Source organism: Narcine bancroftii, chromosome 10 (assembly GCF_036971445.1).
Source record: "Narcine bancroftii isolate sNarBan1 chromosome 10, sNarBan1.hap1, whole genome shotgun sequence".
In the NCBI taxonomy this organism is placed as follows: domain Eukaryota; kingdom Metazoa; phylum Chordata; class Chondrichthyes; order Torpediniformes; family Narcinidae; genus Narcine; species Narcine bancroftii.
Window position 1 is genome coordinate 3,620,255 of NC_091478.1, and position 23,324 is coordinate 3,643,578.

The 23,324-nt window shown below is 40.3% G+C and overlaps 1 protein-coding gene across 8 annotated transcripts in view; it reads left to right on the forward strand.

The window, feature by feature from the left end:
• LOC138744086 (serine/threonine-protein kinase 32C) overlaps nucleotides 1–23,324 on the forward strand; it is a 207,999-nt gene that overhangs the window by 51,770 nt on the left and 132,905 nt on the right. The gene's annotated exons all lie outside the window — the stretch shown is intronic.

Sequence of the window (23,324 nt, forward strand, 5' to 3'; positions counted from 1 at the left end):
ATCATGGTGAGGAGATGAACATCCAAGGATCCACCTCCTCGTGCAAAGGTGGGCAGAAGGAAGTTGGGCATCTGTTAGTTTAAAAAAAATTACATCAAATCCTCTGCAAGAGGGGTCACAAGATCTGATGATGTACGATTCTTTTTGATTGAGTTGAGAAAACTGCAATGATGTGAGTTACATATAGACTTCCAAAATTCTGGTGCGAAGGGAGGAGAATGGGTTTGAGAGGAGAAATACATTCACAAGTTCCCATTATCCACATTGCATTTTACTGTGTTGAAGAACCCCTATAACTTGGTCAAACATGATTTCCTTTTCAAACTACTATTGAATTTGGTTGATTCCTGAAATTTTTCTAAGTGCTCTGTATTAATATCTTTAAAAATTGCTTCCAAACTTTTCCTTGAATAATTTGATTTGACTGTTATTTAAAAAGGAAGCTACATCCGGCCCATCATTTCTCTTTTGAATAGCAGTAAAATCAAAATGACCAATTTCTCAATTTCTGGTACTTGTCTGAAATGTCAGACTTGGGTTAAAAAAGATTGTGTCCACTTCACATTTGTGAACTTTGGCAATGTATTTGGAGGATAGTTGAATTAAGGACTATAAAAGGAGATGTAAAATGTGGGTCATGACACGTGGAGAGATAGCTCCATCCTCTTTTCCGACTTTGTGGCTCCCCAAGGCACTGATCCATTTTTACTCCAAGTTTAGAGCAGACAAGGTGAATATTCTAAAGAATTGAGATGACCTGATAGCCTGATGATAACACTCCTGACAGACCATTTAACTTATTGGGCATCAAATGGGCAATATTTAATTATTACAGGTAAATTGTAGACAGAATTGGACCATCACCTTGCAGATATTTAAGACTGAGGACAAACCTGAATAAGTAGTCTTGCTGTAAAACCCTGCCTGATCGCTTGTGTAAAAGTACTGTATCACCTTGTTATGAATACCCAAGCTTTGTTAAATATTGTAAATCCTCCCAAGAAGACTGGATTCAATGTATTGTTATACAGTAAAATCCCTGTTATCCAAAATTCAAGCAATCAACCGGCAAAACAAAATCTCAGAAAATAAACAGGTAAAAAATAGAGATGTTTAAAATTGGTATTCCTTGCTCTTAGTTCATAAACCACTCAACGCACTGTCTCAAACAACAGGAAAATTCACTTTTCTGCCATCGACCAATCCCCATTGGCGCTGATACTAGGGGTTTTACTTGTGTCCTTGCAAGCAGTACTCTCTTTCAGATTTTGCATCTTTAGATCTCTTAAAATTATTTGTCTTTTGTTCAGGAGTACTTCTGCATTGTCCAGTGTTTAATTATATTAAGGGGAGTCACACCATTGTTCAGTGATGTTAACCATTTAAAGTACACATTCCATGCAATGAAAATGAAGCCTTGATATTGGTCTTTCCTCATTAATTAGTTTTGCTACTGACTGAAATTTGAAGCAATTAATATTTTTGTCCATTTATTAATTTGAAAAAGTGATATAACTGGCAGGGTAAGTCAGGGTGAAGCAGTTGATATCGGGTAGAACTTTCTATCCCTTCAGTTCATTGAAAGTTGCATTTATAATTTTTGGAAGAAATCAATGGAAGTGAAATGAATATGTGGCTTTATTCCTTGCAACACTATGTTAAAACAGACCTTGTTTATCGCCCCTGTTTCAAACACCGTTATACAGATATTACTTTTTGGTTTTATGATGTGTATATTAAGCAGGAATCAGACAAAATGCGTGTTTCATTTTAAAAGGTTGTTTATAAACCTCAAGCTGAAATCTAGCTTCTATAGATTTTAAATTATTCATGTTTCAGCTGTTCGTTTGTGCATGGATATGAACTAATTGCAAACTTAAAATTTGTGGGAATTGTGGAACTTGTATTCACTCGTAACTAGGCAGTCTAAAGAATGTGTAACTTATAAGTCGTGTTGTAAATGGATTAAGTTTGCTTCCTGTAATGTTTCCTCAAACATGAGAGGATTAGGTACTAAGTAGTTTGATACTTTGGGGAAGGACGTGATTCAGTCACGTATCTGAAATTAGCCATTAACTAATAATTTTTCAAGGTGACATTTAGCTTGTATTCATTGGTAGTAGTGGCTTGCTGTTGCGCTAATTGAGCATATTGAACAGCTTCATAAACTCTGTTATGCTTGAGTTAACCAGTCAGCACTTCGTAACTATATTCTATTCATGAAATGGTTGTTCTTTAAATGAACTTAAAATAACAAACGAAAATGCACATTACAATATTTCGTCTTTAGCCAACCAAAATTGTAATTAATAATTAACAAGTTATTTACACAGGGTTGTAAGATGACATGCAAATGCATTTCCCAAACATCCAGGATGATTGCATTTGGGATTTTACACTTAAACAACTTTTGAAATGAATGGTTGATTCTGATTCATCCAGAATAAAACAGGACCTTATCATGACCTCTCTACTTAATGCCACTGGCTCTTCTCCTTGTTCTTTTAAAGGGTCATCTCTAAACTGCATGCAGTAAAAGTTATGGTAAATTTGGACAATTGATATACAAATAAAAATTAAAGAACTCAAGTTTTTACTTTGAGAATGAGGAACCAGCTGTACTCAAACCAACAACGAAATAGCCCCTTTCACACTGGCACATTATCCTGGTAATTGACAGCCAATATACTGGTTCAAGGGCCAGTATGAACACTCACAGATTGGCACGCAGGCGTCAGATCACCCCAAGGATGGACCGCCTAGTTATATAGTTATAGTTGCTTTTAACTGAGGAGTTAACTGGCTACAACATGGGGTTTTAATTTCATTAATCTGGCAGAAATGGAAAAGGATTCAGAGGTTTATTGTGATGAAGCAAATGTTTTTATATCCCAAACAAGGACAGAATCCTCGAAAATTGGCGCAGGAGAAGATGATTGAGCCCGCACCAGCTTTCAGGGCAATTATGGTTGATCATGTGACTTCAGTACTCTCTTCCTGCTTTTTCTCCCTATCCCTTGATCCCATTAGCCTTTAGGGCCACATTGAGCTCATTTATAAATACATCTCATGAACTAGTCTTAAAAACATTCTGTGACAGGCAGTTCCACATGTTCACCGCTCTTAGTGAAGAAGTTTCTCTTCATCTCAGACCTACAAGGCTTACCCCTAACCCTTGTTCTGGACTTTGCCACCATTGGAACCATTCTTCCTGCATCTAACCTGTTGAGCATTGTCAGCATTTTATGTCTCAAGGAGAACACCACTTATTCTAAATTCCCATCAGTATAACCTCATCTCCATGCATTGGTCAGTTCTGCAAACCCAATGATCAATTCTGATGACAGCACCATTGTCATTTGCAGGGCTTTGTCCTTTGTAGCGGTTTCTCATTCGTTGCAAAATGTTGATAGTCTGATGATTCTGAAGTTTAGAGTAAATGCTGGCACATGCTCTGAACTCTGGGGCCGATTCACTTGGACTGGATACCAGAAGTAAAGACATGAGAATGAATGAATGAAGCATTAAATTAAAGTTCAAATAGTTTCTCCATTATAGGGGACACATGCATGGTTGGTTTGGTAAATTGCTGCTTTGCTTTGTAGGATTGTTCAGGTTGTTTGATGATATACATTTAGATGTCGGCAAGCTTCTGTAAGTAGTATTGGTATCTAATACAGTATTAGAATAATTCAAATCTGTCTTTGTGTTTGGAGTGGGTTATCAGTACGATCAAATGTATTTTAATTCTCCATTCCACTCTTGCTACCAAGTTTGCTGAATATTTCCAACATTTTGAATTTTCAATTACATTGGAGAAAGTAATATAAATACAATCTGAACTGCAGTTCAATACAAAACAATCTTTTTCTATATTCATGAACATAGAAGTCACTGGAAACTAGCATTTATTATCCAATCACAAATGGTTGTTGTCTTGTGTGTATCTAGGGCTGACATTGATAAATTGCTGGGCATTTATGGGATGTGGGAAGCAGGCAGGAATTTTGATGAGTTTCAGGATCCTGCATGATAGTGAATTGCAGATCAACCTCGAAGGTCTGCTGTTCAAGTCCAGAGAGTTTAAATGTTAACATTGTCAGTTTGGATTTCAGTCAGACAGTATGCAAACCTTTGCTGAAGCTTTCGTTTTAGTCAGGTAAATTGTAAATGTAAGAGAGTGGAATGAATCATTGTTTTTCATTGGATGCAGAAAACAGTAAATTCTGCAGAATTTACTACCACCCATGAAGTAAATAAGTTATTTCTCAGCTCCAAATGATTCCATGAATGCATAGCAAATTAAGATTCCCAGAAAGATGCCATTGACTGTGCAGCAATTTATGAAGCATCATTGAGTTCCTGAAGGAGGATTGTTAATGATTCCCCAAAATGGAAGGTGCTTGAAATACTCCGTTGGTTATTCAAAAAAATACTAAGATTTCAGGTCAATAACAATTCACCAGAATGGGAAAGTTGAGAAAACAAATATGATTGAAGTTGCATAGAGTGGAAAGTGCAGAAAGAAGAACAAGAATGCCAGTGCTAGAATGGACACCAAGGTTGTCCGGAGTGGTAGCGTGTTTTTGGAGCCATCTACCTAACAGATGAATAACGAGCAAGAGGCAGGAAAAAATGCTGGAACTATGAGGGACAAGAGTAATTAGTTGAAATCTAAATTAACGAAGCATGTTTAAAAATACCAGATGAGTACCCGAGGAGAGAAAATATGAGTTAATGTTGCAGTCTTTGCATCTGAACTGCTCAATTCTGATTAAAAATTGGACAGATTGGCGATGTGAAGTTGTTAAGGACAATACAGTACTGAGTCTCCTGGGTTGGGCATTTCACTGTGGATTTGCAGGAACTGCAGTACTCCACCTCCCATGTTTCCACTGTTATTTTGTTTCTCTCCTCTCCCTCAGTCCTCGATCATTCATCAGATGGCTCCAGAAACGTTGCATCGTGGTCCCAATAGTATCACCATTTACTGTCACCCCCCCCCCCCCCCTATTTTTCCACTTAAACTTGTTTTTATGCTTTTCCCATAATGTTGAAGGATTATTAATCTGAACAATAACTTTTTCTCTATGGAGATGATATCTGATTGCTTAGTATTTCTAGCACTTCCTGTTTTTATTTCAAAGGATTAAGGAGCCTGCTTCATACATCCAACTGGGAGTAAAAAAATCAAATTGTAGTCATTATATGTATTGGATTACAGCTGTTGATTTCCTTTCCTCAATTACCTAGTACACTTCCCAACCTACATCTTTCATGAATACTGACCATTGCAAATCCTGCATTGAATTGCTAATTCCAGAAGCATATTTTTGAAAGGAGTTCTTTGTATGTCATCTGTGGGTATATATTTTTAAGTGCTTCCTGTGAGTGTGTGGGTTTTGTAAAGCCCTCTAACATAGTTCTCGATGAACAATGATGTCCAGTGTCAATGCATGTTCTTCTTTTCTTTGGCTTGGCTTCGCGGACGAAGATTTATGGAGGGGGTAAAAAGTCCACGTCAGCTGCAGGCTCGTTTGTGGCTGACCAGTCCGATGCGGGACAGGCAGACACGATTGCAGCGGTTGCAAGGGAAAATTGGTTGGTTGGGGTTGGGTGTTGGGTTTTTCCTCCTTTGCCTTTTGTCAGTGAGGTGGGCTCTGCGGTCTTCTTCAAAGGAGGCTGCTGCCCGCCAAACTGTGAGGCGCCAAGATGCACGGTTTGAGGCGTTATCAGCCCACTGGCGGTGGTCAATGTGGCAGGCACCAAGAGATTTCTTTAGGCAGTCCTTGTACCTTTTCTTTGGTGCACCTCTGTCACGGTGGCCAGTGGAGAGCTCGCCATATAATACGATCTTGGGAAGGCGATGGTCCTCCATTCTGGAGACGTGACCCATCCAGCGCATCCAATGCATGTTACATTAACAAAAATGCTACTGGCACAAACCAGGAGATGTGTGTGGCTTGGTTAACAGTCATCACATTAATTAAGTAATCATGATAATGGGCAACACACTTCTAGCTTCCATTTTCTCATGAACAAATTCTTACTAGCTTTCTCAACTGTAACAGTTGCATTGTGAAAGTTAAAGGCCAATATTTTATGCAAGAAGAAAGACACAATGTTGCCCAAGCAACTGAAGTGAAATCATAAAGCCCCTTTTCCTCTGGCACCTTGTCCCTGGAATTAACTGGGAACTAACCGGTTAAGGGTCCAGTGAAGAAGGATAACAGTTAGCACACCAACGTCCTTCTTCTTCTGTTCGAACATCATCAGACACTGGTAAATGTTAAGGAGTCCAGAGATATGCTAACTTTAACCAAAAGCAATCAGATCAACACACAAGAGCAATGTAATTCCTTAATGATGCCAGAGAAAATAATTTGGTGTTGCTTGTAAACTAACAGTCAGCAAATTGTCATTCTTCTGGATTTTAACCATCACCAAGTTGTGGAAATGAATAATAATTTTGGCAGCTAACATAATAGACAAAGGCCTTCCAAGTAACTGCATTTCACATTTTCCCCACGACTGTGTCGCCAGATCCAGCCCCAACAGTGTCAAGTTTGTAGAGGATACAACAGTCGTTGGCCTCATGAGCAACAACGATGAGTTGCAATACAGAAAATCTCATGAAATGGTCCAAGAGTAACAACCTGAGTCTCAACGTGGACGAGACAAAGCAGATGATTGTGGACTTCAGGAGGACCTGAAATGACTATTCTTCACTATACATCAACAACTCTGTAGTAGAGAGTGGAGAGCACCAAATTCCTCTGAGTTCACTTAACTAGTGACTTGCATGGACACTCAACATCTCCTCATTTCTCAGGAAGGTGTAACAGAGACTGCACTTCCTGTGAAGAATGAAGAAGACAAGGCTACCAGCCACCATTATATCAACCTTCTATTCGAGCTCTATCAAGAGCATCCTGGCTGGATGCATCACAATGTGGTACAGTTGCTGCAGAGAAATGGATCGGAGGTTAATCCACTGTGTCACTCTTATGGTCCCGAGCAACTACCCCTTTCCCCCACCCCTATGTTCATGAGATCTATCAGTTGAATACTTGTCCTGCGTATGTATTGTTTGTATGGGTGATATGTCTGTTTATGGGTCTGTGTTTTGCATTGAGGACCAGAGAATTTTGTTTCATTGGGTTGTACTTGTGCAATCAGATGGCAATAAACTTGACATGATGTTTGTTTAATAATGACCGTTATTAAGCTCCTATCTCAAGTCATCTGATTGTACGTACAACCTGATGAAAGTGTTCTCCGCTCCTCAGTGCAAAACGTGAAGATACACAACCAGACATAACTCGCATATAGACAAGTATCACAGGTATATCTATAAAAATAAATATTATTGTATATAAATGAGAGTCTCAGAGGGTTAGTGTGAGCAGTTCCTTTGGTCGTTCAGCATTCTCACTGCTCGTGGGAAGAAGCTGTTTCTCAGCCTGGTGGGGCTGGCTCTGATTCTCCTGGATCTCTTACCCAACGGGAGCAGCTGAAAGATGCTGTGTGTGGGTGGAAGGGGTCCTCACTGATTTTGCGCGCCCTTTTCAGAAAACAATCCTGGTAGATCACCGATTGGGGGAGGGGAAAAGGGAGACTCCAGTGATCCTTTCTGTCACTGTAAATTGACCTCTGATCCATTTCTCTGCAGCAACTGTACCACTCTGTGATGCACACAGAACACTTTCGATCAAGCTCCTGTAGAAGGTTGGCATAACGGTGGCCAGTATCCTTTTCCATTTCAGTCTTCTCAGGATGTGCTGTTGCACCTTTCTGACGTGAGGAAAAGTTGAGTGCCCATGATAGGTCACGAGTGAAGTGAAATCCATGGAACTTGGTGCTCTCCCCTCTCTATAGTACAGAGTTGATGTGTAGTGGAGGGTGGTCATTCCTGGTCCTCCTGAAGTCCATGATCATGTCTTGTCTATGTTGAGATTCAGGTTGTTACTCTCATGCCATTTCACAAGAAATTCTTCCTCTTCTCTGTAGTGCAACTCTTCATTGCTGCTGAAGAGGCCAACTACTGTTGTGTCATCTACAAACTAGATGACAATGTTGGAGCTGGATCTGGCAATGTATTTGTGGGTCTTCATTCATGGATCAGTGGCATAAACAGGAGTTGCCTGAGCACACAGCCCTGAGGTTTTGCCAGTGCTAAATGGGATGGTGCTCAATATTCTGCTGCCAACCCAGACAGACTGGTCTTTCCATTAGGAAGTCCAGGATCCAGAGAGGGGTGTTGAATCACAGTGAGGACAGCTTCTCCACCAGCCTCTGGGGAATGATCAAATTAAACGCTGAGCTCAAGTCAATGAATAGCAGCCTGGTGTATGAAGAGTCGTTCTCCAGTGGGCCAGGATGGAGTGAAGTGACAAGGCTACAGCATCAACTGTGGAACATTTTCTTCTATTGTCAAATTGAAATGGATCCAGCGTCTCCGGGCGGTACACTTTCTAGGCTCTCAGATCATTTTACTAAATGAATGAACAGTCGGAGGTATTAGTGTCGGATTAAACATTGACAGATTCCAAAGGATGTTAAATCTTCAATAAATGTTTGAGTGAAAAGTTTCCTTTGTTTGGTATGTGAAATAAAATTAAGAGATTAGTTGAATTTTGAGATTCATGGATCTTGATGAACAACTGTGTGCATCAGTTATATGGCAGTGTTATGTGCTACTGAATGAATTCTCATGTAACAAGGATGAGATCTCAACCTTGACTTGTGTTAATTGTGTGAAAACCAGGTGCAATTCACAAAAGAAAATATCCTGGCATTTTTCTGCTCATATGATGGATTTCTCTTCTCCTTTCTGATTTATAAACTTTCTCTCCCAAATATATTACTTCCCTGGACCCATTTATGTTTAAATAATGGTTTCTTCCACACTTGTTACCCACTTAAATGATTTTTTTTTTAAAGTGTTAACCTTGAATGTTAAATCGGTGTTAGGCAAGTGGTGACAATGAGTGATTTCTCTACTCCTGACACTTTAAGCTACTTTAAATACATTTTTACAGGTAACAAAAATTCATAACTTGAAAGCTAGAATATTGTTTGCTTGTATTCAACAAATTATTAACTATCTTGGTGATGTATCAATCGTAACCTTGTCTGCGGAATTGAATATCACAGACAGGTAATTATTTTCTCCCTGAAACAGACCCCAAACAAGCCACTACCAGTGTAGGTGCACACTTGAAGCCTTGAGCCTCATTTTAATGATAGAGGAAACCCTGCTAGTGTTGGACACTGTTCCAGAGACGGCTTTCCCGTTGTTGATCTATTTTCGGCCATCTGTCTCATTGGCACCATATTTGCACAGGTGCAGGAAACTGCAAAGGTGGGACAGAGGATCATACATAATTGTACAGCTGTGGTGAGATGGATTGTGTAGACTCGAGAAAAAACGGGTGGGGAAGTTTTTTTTTCATCCCTTCTTAGTTTTTGTTTCATCCCTTCTTTCCCAATCTTGGGTATTTGTTGAAGCTTGCATGGAACAGACATCATCGTGCACACATATTTGTAGAAGAACAAGAATTAAAAAGCCACAGAACTCTGATCCCCCTACTTCAATTTTGACATTGGTTATTCCAGTTACCCCCTCTTCTTCCTTTCCCCAATTAGTGTCATGGGCAGTATGGCCACAGCCCATGGGGAAGTATCATTTTGAATTTGGCACCGAACAATTGCAGTCTGAAATAACAAACAGGTCAATTCTAATGTAATTCGTTATGTTAGGAATTATGTTAGAATTAAATTTTGATGATAGGAATATTGCTGTAAATCAGTGCGCATCATGTATTTCTATTTCTTATAGGCTGTATAAATGATCAATTGTAGCCATTAAGTAAAGTAATTATTTTCTGCCCCTATATTAATTGTCGCACTTTCTCAGTCAATTGATATTTTTCTCATATCATTTTACATTATCAACAGATTTTGTGTGTAACGACTCTCCCCTTCTTCAATTATTTTGTGGTTGAACAAAAAGACTTGGGCCACAGGTACACAGTTCCATGAGCATTGGCAGGTAATGAAGAAGGCACCGAGAGCAGGAGTTAGCATTGCCATGTTGTTTTAGATGCGATGAAAGCACATCTCTCTTATTGTACATGGTTTTAGTTGCTCAGCAATGGAAAGATCTCATTAAGCTGAAAAGATTCAGAAGAATGTTCCGGTGGGGGGGGGGGGGATTGAAAGGCTTGAATTATAGGGAGGGATTCAAGAGGCTAAGGTGACCTTACGGAGGTTTATAAAATCATGAGGGGTCATAGATAAGGTAAATAACCATGGTCTTTTTTTCCCAGAGTAGCCGAATCTCAAGTTCGAGGGCATCGATTTAAGGTGAGAGAGAAAAGTTTTTAAATGGAGCTGAGGGGCACTTTCTTCACACGGAGGGTAATGGGTACGTGGAATGATCTGCCAGAAGTGGTAGAAATGGGAACAATTATAATGTTCAACAGGCATTTAGTCAGGTTTAATAGGAAAAGGATAGGGGCTTAACAAGGGCAGATAAGACTGGCTTGGTTAGCATGGACATGTTGGGCCAATGGAGCTGTTTGCATTCTTACTGTCAAAGATTTGTTTGGCATCCAAGGCCCTTCATCTGAAGAACATCCATCATAACTGAATGTGTTCATTGTAACCGTCATCTGGGCAGTGGATTTGGAAAGCAACTTAATAGGCTGGGACTGTTTCATTATACACAATCTGCACATAAGAATATCAAAGTAAGTCTTAACCATTGTTATTTAGTGGAATTCACCTGACTTGGATTATTTAGTGGAATTCACCTGACTTAGATTGCTGACAGAATGTCTAAGGCACTCGTCTTCCTACAAGAGTGGTCCTTCTTTTAATTCTGTCGTTACTGTGGGATGTCAGCTTCTGAAATTGGATCTTTTGGTTAATGATTGTGATGGAGCAGCCTTGGGGATTGGGAACAAAAGGAAAATGTGGCCCAGTGTTTCAGGGCAAGGTTCAGAGGAGCTCTCTTTCACTTTCCATCCTTTGAGCAGACAAAATCGAGACTATTTTCTAATGAAGAAGAAAATGAATTATTAATTGATATTCAGTTCGTTGCTGTGCTAATTCTTAGTCTATTATATGTATTTCATTGGAAGAGAGATATTACAGTATTTGGGGACCAAATGGACTTGCATTAGTAGCATACTTACTCAAAAGTTGAACTTTTAAGAGAATATAATCTTCATTTTCAAGTATTTGTGGTTTTGTGTGAGTTAAGCTGCAAAACTTTGTATATCAACAGAATTGGAGTGATTGCCAAATTGTTACAGGCTGTCAAAATTACTCTTGGAAGAAATATGATGCAATCTGACTGTGAACATAAGGAATTTTAACCAACTTTCTGGCTTGTTACTGACATACTGAAGCACAATTGGAACCACATTTACTTCATTTTGACTTCACATGAAGAAGGTGTGATCTAGCAACTGTAAAAGTGCAGGAATTAAAACAGAATCACATTAAATGAATTGTATTCAGGGAGGTATGATATCAGCTTTTGACTTTTTAATCAATCGGACAAAACAATGGGCCAGCAAACTGAAAGTGTGGGTGCATCTCTTGTTGGGGCTGAAGTGTTATGAAACTTTCATCTGTGAATTGGTACTGTGAGCAGGGGTCAAGAACATTGTTTTAATTTGAATGATACTTTAGACACGTACCCTGAGGAACATGTGAATGCTGATATTAAGATCATCACAATCTTCATGTAGTCTTCCACCACCTGCATTCATGGGGTAATACTAGATTTTATAAATTAGTCGCAGCTGCAAATGAACCAAAACTTTTATTTACATCATCTTCTGTATTTGCACGATTTTATCAATTAAAATTGTAAAACAATATTTTTGGCTGAAAATGTAGAATGCTTGTCACATTCTTGTCACTCTAGATGATAGAAACTGTCGCATTGGGGAAATAGACTACCTTTATAATGGCTAGATACCGTATGTAATTACAGTTCAAAATTCCTAGACCAAGTATCATGGAAAATTGTATCATGTGCTGCTGGAAATCAGAGGTAAAATCGGAAAATGTTGGAAACAGTAGGTGATGCACTACTTGTGGAAAGAGTTAGTGTTTCACAAGTAAGACCTCTCTATTTCCAGCCTTATTTTTATTTATAATAAAAGTATTACGAGCCACTTTAAGTGATAAGTGTGTTGGTCTTGGATAACTCTTCCAGTTTTTTGGAGGCAAATATTTGCAAAACCAAAAATTCTCCGGGCTTGTACCTTGCTTTAAATTTGTAACCTTTTTTTTGGCTATGGCCCCCTTAAGACTCTGTTCACGATTTATGGGCCCCTTCTCTGTGAAACAGTCCAGTTTAATTGGTTTCATGTGTACTTCTCTCCTACCCCCTCTGCACCTTGGGCTGTCCTTTCTTTAAATGTGCTGTGACCCTCGGTATGGCCCCATTGCGAATGGCTGGTAGAGACGGAAAAGCAAGAATGCAAGTTGATCTCTACATTTTGGAAGAGATTTCTGTTGAAGTTTGTGCACATTTTGGATTGTTGCTGTTTCATGTGGCATTTGAACTTGGGTTCTACCAGAAAGATTGGCAGGGTCTCCTCTAATTTGTCTCTCAATCTGTGATCTGAAAATCCAAACAATCCTGAAGTACAGTTAGCAACCCCAGTTTGCAACAATACAAGCCAGGAAAAGAACTTGAATAAAATCTGTGCTCAAACCATGCAGGGATCTGTGGCAATAACACTTTTATTCAACTATAGTTTCCACTGGATGTTCATTTGCACCCCAAATATGGGAACAAAGGACCTAGCCCTAAATTCACAGGGGCCAGAACACCCATTATGGCAATACTGACATCCAACTTGCCAGCAATACTCATCTGACAGGCCAATTGGAGAATTTATTTTTGGAGAAGAAAGTCTATTTTAAAATAAAATCAAAATTAATTTTTGATCAAAGCTTTCTGAGGTTCTGATTGTCGAAGCTCTTTCAAAGGAGCATATTGTTCGTTCCTGTGCAATGCTTTTCATTTGAGAGCCACAGTTTACATTAAATGTGTGCAAGAAAGCCATGATTCACAGGATGATTTCATCTGTTTCTTTTGAATTATGTTTGAGTGAAATTGCAATGCCTGTATCAGCGTGTGTACGATTGTGTGCGCAGAATGGGGGGCATTGACAGCCCTGCCGACAGTCAGTCCATTGTTAACATGGTGAACAAATTTTACTGTGGACCATTTTTTCTTTAGGACTCTGTTTCCAGGATGATGTCATCCACATTTGTGATATGAATCAACTGGAGCATCATGTTGATGAAGGATGAGTAGGTGGATTGTGACATCCTTTAGTGTGTGATGGCATGAATTCAGCGCTCCCATTTTACAACTCATCCCCTGAAGTTCCTGAACTAACACTCTCTCTGCGTTAACCTTTCACAGCTTAATGCACAGAGCAAAGTCTCTAACAGCATTGATTAAATGGATCATCAACTGTTCTTAGAATAGCTAGTGGTTGACTTGGCAAAGCTAACCTTGACCACCTTCTGCAAGCGTTGCAAGCTTCTGCTTTTCTTTGAGTGTTACTTTGGGGATTGGTTCAGGGTGCAAAACATTTGCAGATGTCATGACATTTTCCAGACAGCCTAGCACCATTGAATCCAAACTAAAAATAAAAGATGCTCTTAACTAAGAACCCAGAACAATGGTGTTTATTCAAGAAAAACCATTTACAGGTCATATGATTATAAGTCATGTGTTTAAGGCTCTTAAAGAAACAAGTTTTCAGTATTGATCAGCAAGTGATTTTGACCCACACAGAAGTGAAGTGACTTTGTATGAAATGCATACTTCTGCTGTTTCTCCTTGTCATTTTGATTGACCCATAATGGAGTAAAAGAAGCGGAGGATTGCTTCATTGGATCATGACCACTCTGATGCATTTTGTTTAACCCTTGCCTGGGTCTTTGGAAGCATCGTCAAACTCGCATATTTTGTTTCCCCTGTGCAAGGAAGAGGGAAGTTGTGAAAATCATTTGTATGAAAGAACATTTCAAGGATTCGTGAGTTTTGAGCAGTCTGATCATTCAGTGTCTCATCAACTTCATCATTACTTCTGAACGTCAGTTTAAAAGTCTGAGTTTCAACACAGGATTTCTAAGATTAAACTCTGAATTGACTTTCCAGAATGGTGCCTAAGTTGTAATGGTTTGAGTAATTCTCTCTCTCTCTCTCTCTCTCTCATATATTTGATGAAGTTTAGATTTAAGTAAGATGTTATTATTAGTAATTATTAATAAAATATTGTATTTAAAAATATTGTCTTGATAAATTTCTATTGCTGGTCTTTGATGTAACAACAGTCCTAAAGCTGGTTCAGAGATTAAACTCAGGACCTGACTAAGTGTATTCATTATTGAGAGAAGCAAGGGAAGAAACTGCATCTCATGCTGCAGGCCTGCCCTGTATTGGTCTTGAGCATCTCTGTCTTGATCAGCTCAGGATAGCACTGACAATTCCTCTGCAGCCATTATACATACAAGTCGTGACCGTTATGCACATAATTAAAGTCCATTAAGTTGCTGATAAGTAGTCCAAGGCTGTGAACAAGTTGAAGCATATCTCAATCCTTCCTGCTCTTTTACACAATTCCTCACGTTAGCCACAACTAAGGTGATGGAAAGCAGGAGTGTGGGTAAGTTGAGTCTATAGTTAAGGGCTGCAAAGACAAACCTAGAAACTACAGGCGGTGAGCCTAACATTCGTGGTGGGAAACTTACTGGAGGATTCTGAGGGACAAGATCTATCAACATTTGGATAGGCAGGGACCAATTTAGTAAAGTCAGCATGTCTTTGTGTGAAAAATCATCTCAGAAATTTTAGTTTTTTTGAAGAGGTGAGCAGGAAGACTGAGGAGGGCAGAGCAGTGCACATAGACTTGTCCAGGTCATATCACAGGGCTGAATTCTTCCATGCAATCCAGAAGGCTCAGAAGATCCATGGATGGCTGTGCAACACCAGCACCACAAGGCACACGTGGCAAGGGATCAAAACTATAACCGACCACAAGACAACCTTGCATCACAGTATCATGGTGTGGTATGGGGGCATCAATACCTTTGAGCGAAAGCCCTGCAAATGGTGGTGGACACAGCTCAGGGTGTCAGAGGCAAACCCCTCCCCACCTTTGAGTACATCTACAGGGAACTCTGCTGTTGGAGGGCAGCAGCAATCATCAAGGATCCACACCAGCCAGCACATACTCTGTTCTCGCTGCTGCCATCAGGAAAAAGGTGTCGGTGCCACAAGACTCCCCCCGCCAGGTTCAGGACCAGCTGCTCCCCCTCCACCATCAGACTCCTCAACAACAAACTCAATGAGAGACTCAGTTAAGATCTCTTATTTTGCCTTTATTGCTTTTCTTTTTCTTTGCGCAGTCATTTTGCTGACATGTGTACTGTTTTCTGGACTACCAAAAAGTGGCAGGAGAAAGAAGCAGAGTGGTATGTGATGTCATGTATGTCCTCTGACAAGAAATCTGAACTTTGAGTCAAAGACCAACTACTTCTGCACAGACTGATCATCTTCTCTGTACAGTTTGTTGAGATGAACAAGCTAATGCTGAAGAAATCTCCCCCCTTTATAGCAATGGCCAAGGTAATGAGAACCCTATCCAAGGTAAACCCACACGAGGCAGTGGGACCAGGCAACATACCTGGTCTGGTACTGAAGGACTTTGTAGACCAGCTGACAGAGGACCTTAAGGAAATCTACAGCACATTACTGCAGCAGTTTATTGTCCCTGTGAGTTTGAAGACTGGAACCATAATTCTGGTACCAAAGAGAGCGACAGTAATAGGCCTGAATGACTACCGCCAAGTGGCACTGACCTCTATGATGAAATGCTTTGAGCGTCTAGTGATGGAATGCATTGAAGCTTATCGCCAAGAGACACAAGGCCTATTTAAATTGCCTATAGATGGGATCGTTCCACTGATGATGCTATACCCTTGTCCCTCCACTTCATCCTGACCTACCTGGAGAATGATGCCTCATACACCAGCTGGTGGAGAAGTTGTCCTCGCTGGGACTCAACACCTCTCTTGGTAACCGGATTCTGGACTACCTAACAGAAAGATCACAGTCTGTCTGAGTTGGCAGTAAAACATTGATCACCGTCACCCTGAGCACTGAGCTGTTTGGTCAGCCTGCTCCTGTTCACGCCACTGACCCATGACTGCAATGCCAGATATAGCTTCAATGGTCATTAAATTTGCTGATAACACAAGAGTAGTTGGCCTCATGGGCAACATTGAGTTCCACTACAGAGAAGAGGTGGAAAATCTTGTGAAATGGTGCGAGAAAAACACCCTGAGTGTCAATGTGAACAAGACAAAGATGATTGATTGTTGGCTTCAAGAAGACCAGGGATAACCACCTTCCACCACACATTAATAGGTCAGTATTGGAGAGAGTAGAGAGCACCAAGCTCTTCTGAGCCCACTTAAGAAGTGACCCAACCTGGATACACAACACTTGTAAGGAAGCTGCAAAAGCAACTGCACTTCCTGAGAAGATTGAGACAGGTAAGGCTACTGACCACCATCATGCCAACTTTCTACAGGAGTTCTATCAAGAGCATCCTGGATGGCTGCATCACAATGTGTTACGGTTGCTAGAGAGCATTGGATTGGAGGTCAATCAAAGGACCATAGAAGTGGCAGAGAGGATCGCTGAGCTCTTGTGCAAAACTTTAGTAACAGCCGTCAGGAGGGTAAGTTGGAAAGGATGAAGAAAAGATTCACAAGAATGTTACTGGGACTGGAGGGCTTGAATTATCAGGAGAGGGTGTATTCGCTGTGTCTTTTCTCCCTGGAGCATATTAGGCTGAACAGGCACCTGATCGAATTATACAAAAAGATGAGATACCCCACTTTACAAAACTAGAGTGTTTCTATGAAACCTTTCGTAGATTGAAATGGCGTAAAGCAAATACCCATTCACTGCTATTTAAGGCTATTCTCATAAAAGCGAAAAACCCATTCAAATCCTTTTGTAAAAGCGAATTTTTGTAAAGCGAGTGTTTGTAAAATGGGGTATACCTGTAAGGTAAGTACACAGTTTATTTTCAGGGGAAGAGAGTCTAAAACAAGAAGCCAGATATTTCTGAGATGGCAAAGATTTAAAAATGACTGGAGTGGCATCTTTACAAAACAAGGTGGTGGTCTGTTGAACAAGCAGCCAGAGCAAGTAGTTGAGGCAGGTCCAGTTACAACATTTGAAAGAACTTTAGATAGTTATATGGATAGAAAAAGTTCAAATGGGAATGGGCCAATGCACTGGCAAGTGGGACAAACCTAGTCAGCATGTTGGACCGAGAAACCTGTTTCCATGCTGCAAAACTCTGACACACATAGATGGCAGAGAGGAAAAAAAACCAGAACTGTCAAAGTGAGAAAATAGGACAGATCACTAGCTGCAGAAACATCATTTTCGCACTCTGCATTTCTTTACAAGAGACTTGAGGTGCTTGGGAAGAGTTATCCAAAATACAAGAAAAAATAAGCACCAAGGCACCAGCCCAAAACCTCTCCCTTTCTTATTTCTCCTGTGGCTCGACCCACTGAGTTCCTCCAGCAGACTGTTTAGCTTCTGATTGCAGTCTCCACCAAAATTTAAATGAAAGTGGTGATCCTCCCAGGAAGCACAATAAGCCAAGTTTGCAGACTCATCTAGATGTGTCTCCAGAACCAAATTTTTACCTTTCGGTTCAGTTCTATGACATGGAACAGGCCCTTCAGTCATTGTGACCATGCTGGCCAAACAAGTTCCAGTTGCATTTGGCCTACATCCCTCTGAATTTTTCCTATCCACGAACCTGTCATGACTTTTGAACATCACAATTGCCTCCACTTCGACCATTTCTTCTGCAGTTCATTAAATATACCCACCACTACTTGTATAAAGAAGATGTCCCTCTGGTCCCTTAAACCTTTACCCTCTCACATTAATTCTCTGCCTGCTAATTTTAATTTCTTTATCCTTGGAGAAAGATGATGGCTATTCACCTTGTCTGTGCCCTTCATGATTTTATAAACCTCAGAGGTTCAACTTTAGAATGCTAGGCTCAAGAGAGAAAAGTCCCAGCCTACCGTGGGTGTCGGTTAATAGGATGTAAATTGGGCTCATGGGCTGAAATGGCCTGTTTCGGTTAATAGGATGTAAATTGGACTCATGGGCTGAAATGGCCTGTTTCCAGGCTATATGTCTAAATTTTAAAAAAAATTACCAAGCCTATTGTAATTAAATCGTACTGGTCCCAGTAATAGTCTTGTGAATGGTTTCTGAACCTGGCTTGATGATATCTTTCCGATTGTTCGATGACAGAAACTGCACGCAATATTCCAAGTGGGGTTTCACCAATGACTTGGGCCATTGTAACAGTTCTAGTGCCCTGTCCAAAGAAGGCGAGCATTCCAAGTATCTTCTTTGCCACACTGTCTACCTTCCATGGAACTGAGGATGACTGGAGTCCCTCTCCCTCCACCCCACACCACCCCCCGCCACCCAATCGATATGATCTACCAGGATTGTTGTCTCCAGACAGTATGCAAAATCACTCGGCCTTTTCGCCCTGCAGTGTAAAATGAAGATTCCCAGGAAATTTTACTTGGAACCCTCCCGTGAACCTGCAGTGTGAAAAGGTCGGCCCAGGAATTTTAAATGAATCCGTGGCCCTAGCCATGGACCCGGGAAATTTTCCCAGACCACCCTCTCCCTGCGCTGTGAAAGGTAAAATGGCCAAGCCAGGAAAGCCTTGTGATAACCGTGCTTGTCTGCTGCACAAGGTAGGTGATTAAAATGACGAGATTCTTACCTCCTGACAACAACGGGCCGCTTCGGGGCATCTCGACAGCAGCACAATGTGGGCTGAATAGCCGTTCTCATTCTGTATTTTCCAGAGTGGTTCCAGCTGCGTGAGGGATTATGGTAAACAAAGACGGCTATTCATCCCGCATTGTGCTGCTGTCGTGATTTGCCGAAGTGGCCCCGAAGCATGGGGGAGGGGCGTGGACAACTGACTGATGGATGGCTGGAGGAGGGATTGTGGGAGTGGATGGCTAGGGGAGGAAGGGAGTGACTGACAGATGGGAAGTTGACTTAATCTTATGTGAGTGCGTAATGCATTATTGGTTGGGGGAAAATTCCTGGGAATTTGGACTGAGGTGTGAAAGGCTCGGGAGGTCCTGAATTCCTTAGGATTTCACCAGGTCCAAGTAGGATCACTGCTCGGCCAGCAGTGTGAAAAGGCCTGTTGAGGACCCCCTTCTGCCCTGCCCACAGCATTTTTCAGTGGCTCCTGTTGGGGAAGAGATACAAGTGTATCAGAGCCAGCACCACCAGGCTGAGGAACAGCTTCTTCCCACAGACGGTGAGAACACTGCACGACCAAAGGAACTGCTCACACTGACCATCTGAGACTCATGTTTTCTGGAAACATTATTTATTTATTTGTATATAATAGTACTAGATCTGCATATGTATTGCTTATTTTTCTGTTTGTGTGATAGGTCTGGTTGCATCTCTGATGTTTTGCAGGTCTTTAGAATTATTTATTCCAAAGAACTTGAAGGATTTGGCATGGTAATGCCACTGAATGTTGAGAGTATGTGGTTTGGTTTTTTTTGGAGACAGGCATTGTCTTCCACTTTTGAGGCATGGATGTTATTTGTCTCTTCATCAGCCCTTGCCTGAATATTGTCTTGGTCTTGCAGCATGCAGGTATTGGCTACTATATTTGCTGAGAAATGATGAATGGAATCAGACATTATGCAATAGTCAGCGAAGATCCCAACTTCTGATCTTTGAATGAAAGAAAGGTAATTGATAAAGCAGCTATGGATGGTTGGGCCAGGACACTGTCCTGAGAATGCCTTGCAGTAAAGGACTGGGGCTAGGATGATTGACCTCAAACAAGAGAGTCATTTTCCTTTGTGGGACATAATACCCCTATAGTTGGAGAATTCTGATTCTTATTGATTCTAGTTTTACCAAGCCACCTTGTTGCTTTCATGTGTGGGGCAGGACTCTTTCACCTCACTCATGGAATTTCAGTCTTTAGTCCATGTTGGGCCCAAGGCTATGACAAGGTCTGCAAATGATCATGATGAAGCCCAAATTGTGTTTCGTTGAGCAGCTCATTGGTGGACAAGAGGTGTTTGATGACACTTATAACAGCAGCTTCCTTGCTGAGGATTGAGAGTTGACAGTTTGGACAATGATGAGCTAGATTGGATTTATCCTGCGTTTTGTGAATAGGTCAAACATTGGCAAGTTTTCTTAATCTTGGTAGATGGGTCACTGTGCAGCAAGGCAGGTTTTGCCTGCTTTACCTCTTCCTTGTGTATGGACCTGGTTATTTCATTGCACCTGCTGTCAACAGCATCTATAATTGCCATGATGACAGATGCTGTATTAAATGCAACAAACCACTTATAAATTGGGACTTTGGGGTTAAATATTTGGTGATGTGTGATATAGGTGAGTTGTGTGTGTAAAGCCGTGAGGGTGAAGTTAACCTTTCAGAAATCAAATCAAATGGTGTCCCATTACAGCATGTATCCGGTTAATGCGGTACCCCACTGAGTGATCTATCTACTTGTATTTCTGAATATGCTCATTTTAGTAAGATACTGCAAGAAGTGTTTAAATGACAGAGCAATTTCCTGAAGCAGATATTTAGGGTTGTATTGATGGCAAGACCCCAAATGGGGTACATTTGGAGTCAATTGCTCATTACAGGTATGATGTTGCAAAACTGGGAAGTGTAAGCAGATGTGCTTTTCATGCATTTAAGTCTATGGTCTGGCATTAATGGAAATTTGCGAGCTGGATCAGTACTTAAAGCTTTTCAAAAAGGACATGATCCTTTGTACCACTGTAATATTGCTGCCTCAAATAGTTGGCAAAATTATTATTCCAGCTATGTCTTTGACAAACTAGAAGAGAGTCTTGAAACGTGTGTGTTTATTTGATCATCATTTTCCTAGCTTGTATTTTATATGAAGTTTCAAAGTGGATCCTGCTTTAAAAAGTACTTGCCATGACTGGAGCCTTCAGTCTAAGAAAGTGTGGGAAATTGATAAGATTGTTCCCTCTTACTATCTCCCCAACACAGTCAAAATAAATGGCAGCAGTATACTGTAGGATGTGGTTGCTTTTTATGAGATTAAATAATACTTTGTATATGATAGATAATGAAGCAAAGGTATCAGTGTGTAATGTCAACAGTTTTGCCAGGCATTGTATTTGGTAGGAGAAGGAGGGGTATGAGTTGTGATGGGCATTAGTTGTGAAGTTATTGAGTCAGAAATTGACAAGCTCATTACCTCTGCTGCCAGTTTGTACCATTGAACACTGACTTCCTCCCAAGATGTATACCTGTCCTGATTTGGAAATGCATCTCTTGTCCTTCATCTCTGCATTAAAGCCTAGTGGCACTGAGATTCAAAGAGGCAGGTCATCGCCACCTTTTCAGAGGTAATTAGGAATGAACAATAATGCTATCTGAAAATGAATTGGGGAGGAAGAGAAAGCTTGTATGAATCATTGCAATCATCTCAAAATTAAAGCTTTAATTTTGCATTGTACAATAAAACCCCAGTTATCTTGAATTTAAATAACCACCATAATAAATTATGAAAAATAAATAGGTAAAAACTATGGAATTTCAAAATTGGTGCACCTCACAGTTTGGCAATCACGCAACACAAATTTTTAACCAACCAGAAAATTTCCTTTTCCGGCATCTATTAATTCCCATAAGTGCTGGATACTAGGGGTTTTGTAGTATGTTATATTTTACATAAGGCGGCACAATTAATGTAGTGGTTAGTGCAATGCTATTATAACACCAGCAACTTGGATTTGAATCTGGCAGTGACTGTGCAAGTCTGTTCATTTTCCTTGTGATTGTATGGGTTTCCTCTGGGTGCTCCAGTTTCCTTCCACCCTTCAAAAATGTTCCAGAGTCCTAGGTTAATTGAGGCATTTGGGAGCATGGGCTTGTGGGCCAGAAGAGCCTGTTACTGTGCTGTGTGTATTTAAAAAAAAAAATCAGTGTGTATTAATTAAGGTATACTGTACTATACAATGAACATATTTGTTCACATTGTGGTGGCCATGAAATTTTATACCAGTGCAACAAAGTAAGACTAATCATGTGCTGCAGTTGCGATCACTGTACTTCTGGCCATTAGGAAGAATGCTAAAGGTTTGTTTTGAGATTTTCTTGAAAAGGAAAAATCCAGAGGATTATATATTCACCACCAAAGAAATGGAGAATTAAATGTCATTTGGTGGATCAACAAAATTCAAATGATTCTTGGTCAGATGCAAAGCAAGATTTTTCAAAAATATACCTCTGAGAATGCTGGAAATCTGAAATTAAAAAAAAAAAGTGCTCTGAATACTCAGCAGATCAGACTGCTTCTTTGGAAATAAAATGGCTACATCTCAGGTTAATTACTTATCAGAACTGGAATATTTTAGAAGTAAAACTAAGTTTAAGGTACAGAGGAAGAGGGAGGGCAGAGAGAAGAAATCTGCGATGGGGTAGATAGAGAAAATTGGTGTCACAGCCACCTTGGAGAATACAGTATATTAAATAAGGACATTGAATAAGCAAATAAAAGCAGGGAACTTGCCAGAAACGCTTTGTGAGTCAAACAGCATCTGTGGAGAGAGAAGCAGTTGATGTTTCAATGTGATGAAAGATCTGGAAAAGTGAGAAAATTAGTTGCAGTGGGTGAGGGGTTTGGAGAGTGAAGTGATTTTATTTTTTCCCTACATCATTGCTTTCAGTGTAGGAAGAGCGCGAGAGAAAAGAAACAAGGGCACCTTGGGACTGAGATACAGGACATAGCAGTTGCTGATAGTTTAGGAGAAGCATTGGTTGAGGAAAAGGAATAAAATCTAATTACTGGGAGAAAACAGGGAACTGAAAAAGGAAATATGAAATGCAAAAGCTGAAAGTGTTGTTAATCTAAAATATAATAAAATCCCCATTATCCACATTCAATCAACAAGAAACTCAAGCAACCGGCAAAAAAAAAAAAAAAAAAAATATAATGGTTTAAATAAAAGTTTAAATTAAAGCTGGAAATTGTAAAACTAAATGTTCTCTGAAGCAACACACAACCCCTTGGGAGCAAACATTCAGCCAACAGAGCGCCCCGATCATGCCCTGCCCGCAGCAGCTGTTTCAATAAAATTTCAATAATGTGTTTGAATATAACAGCGGTGCCCA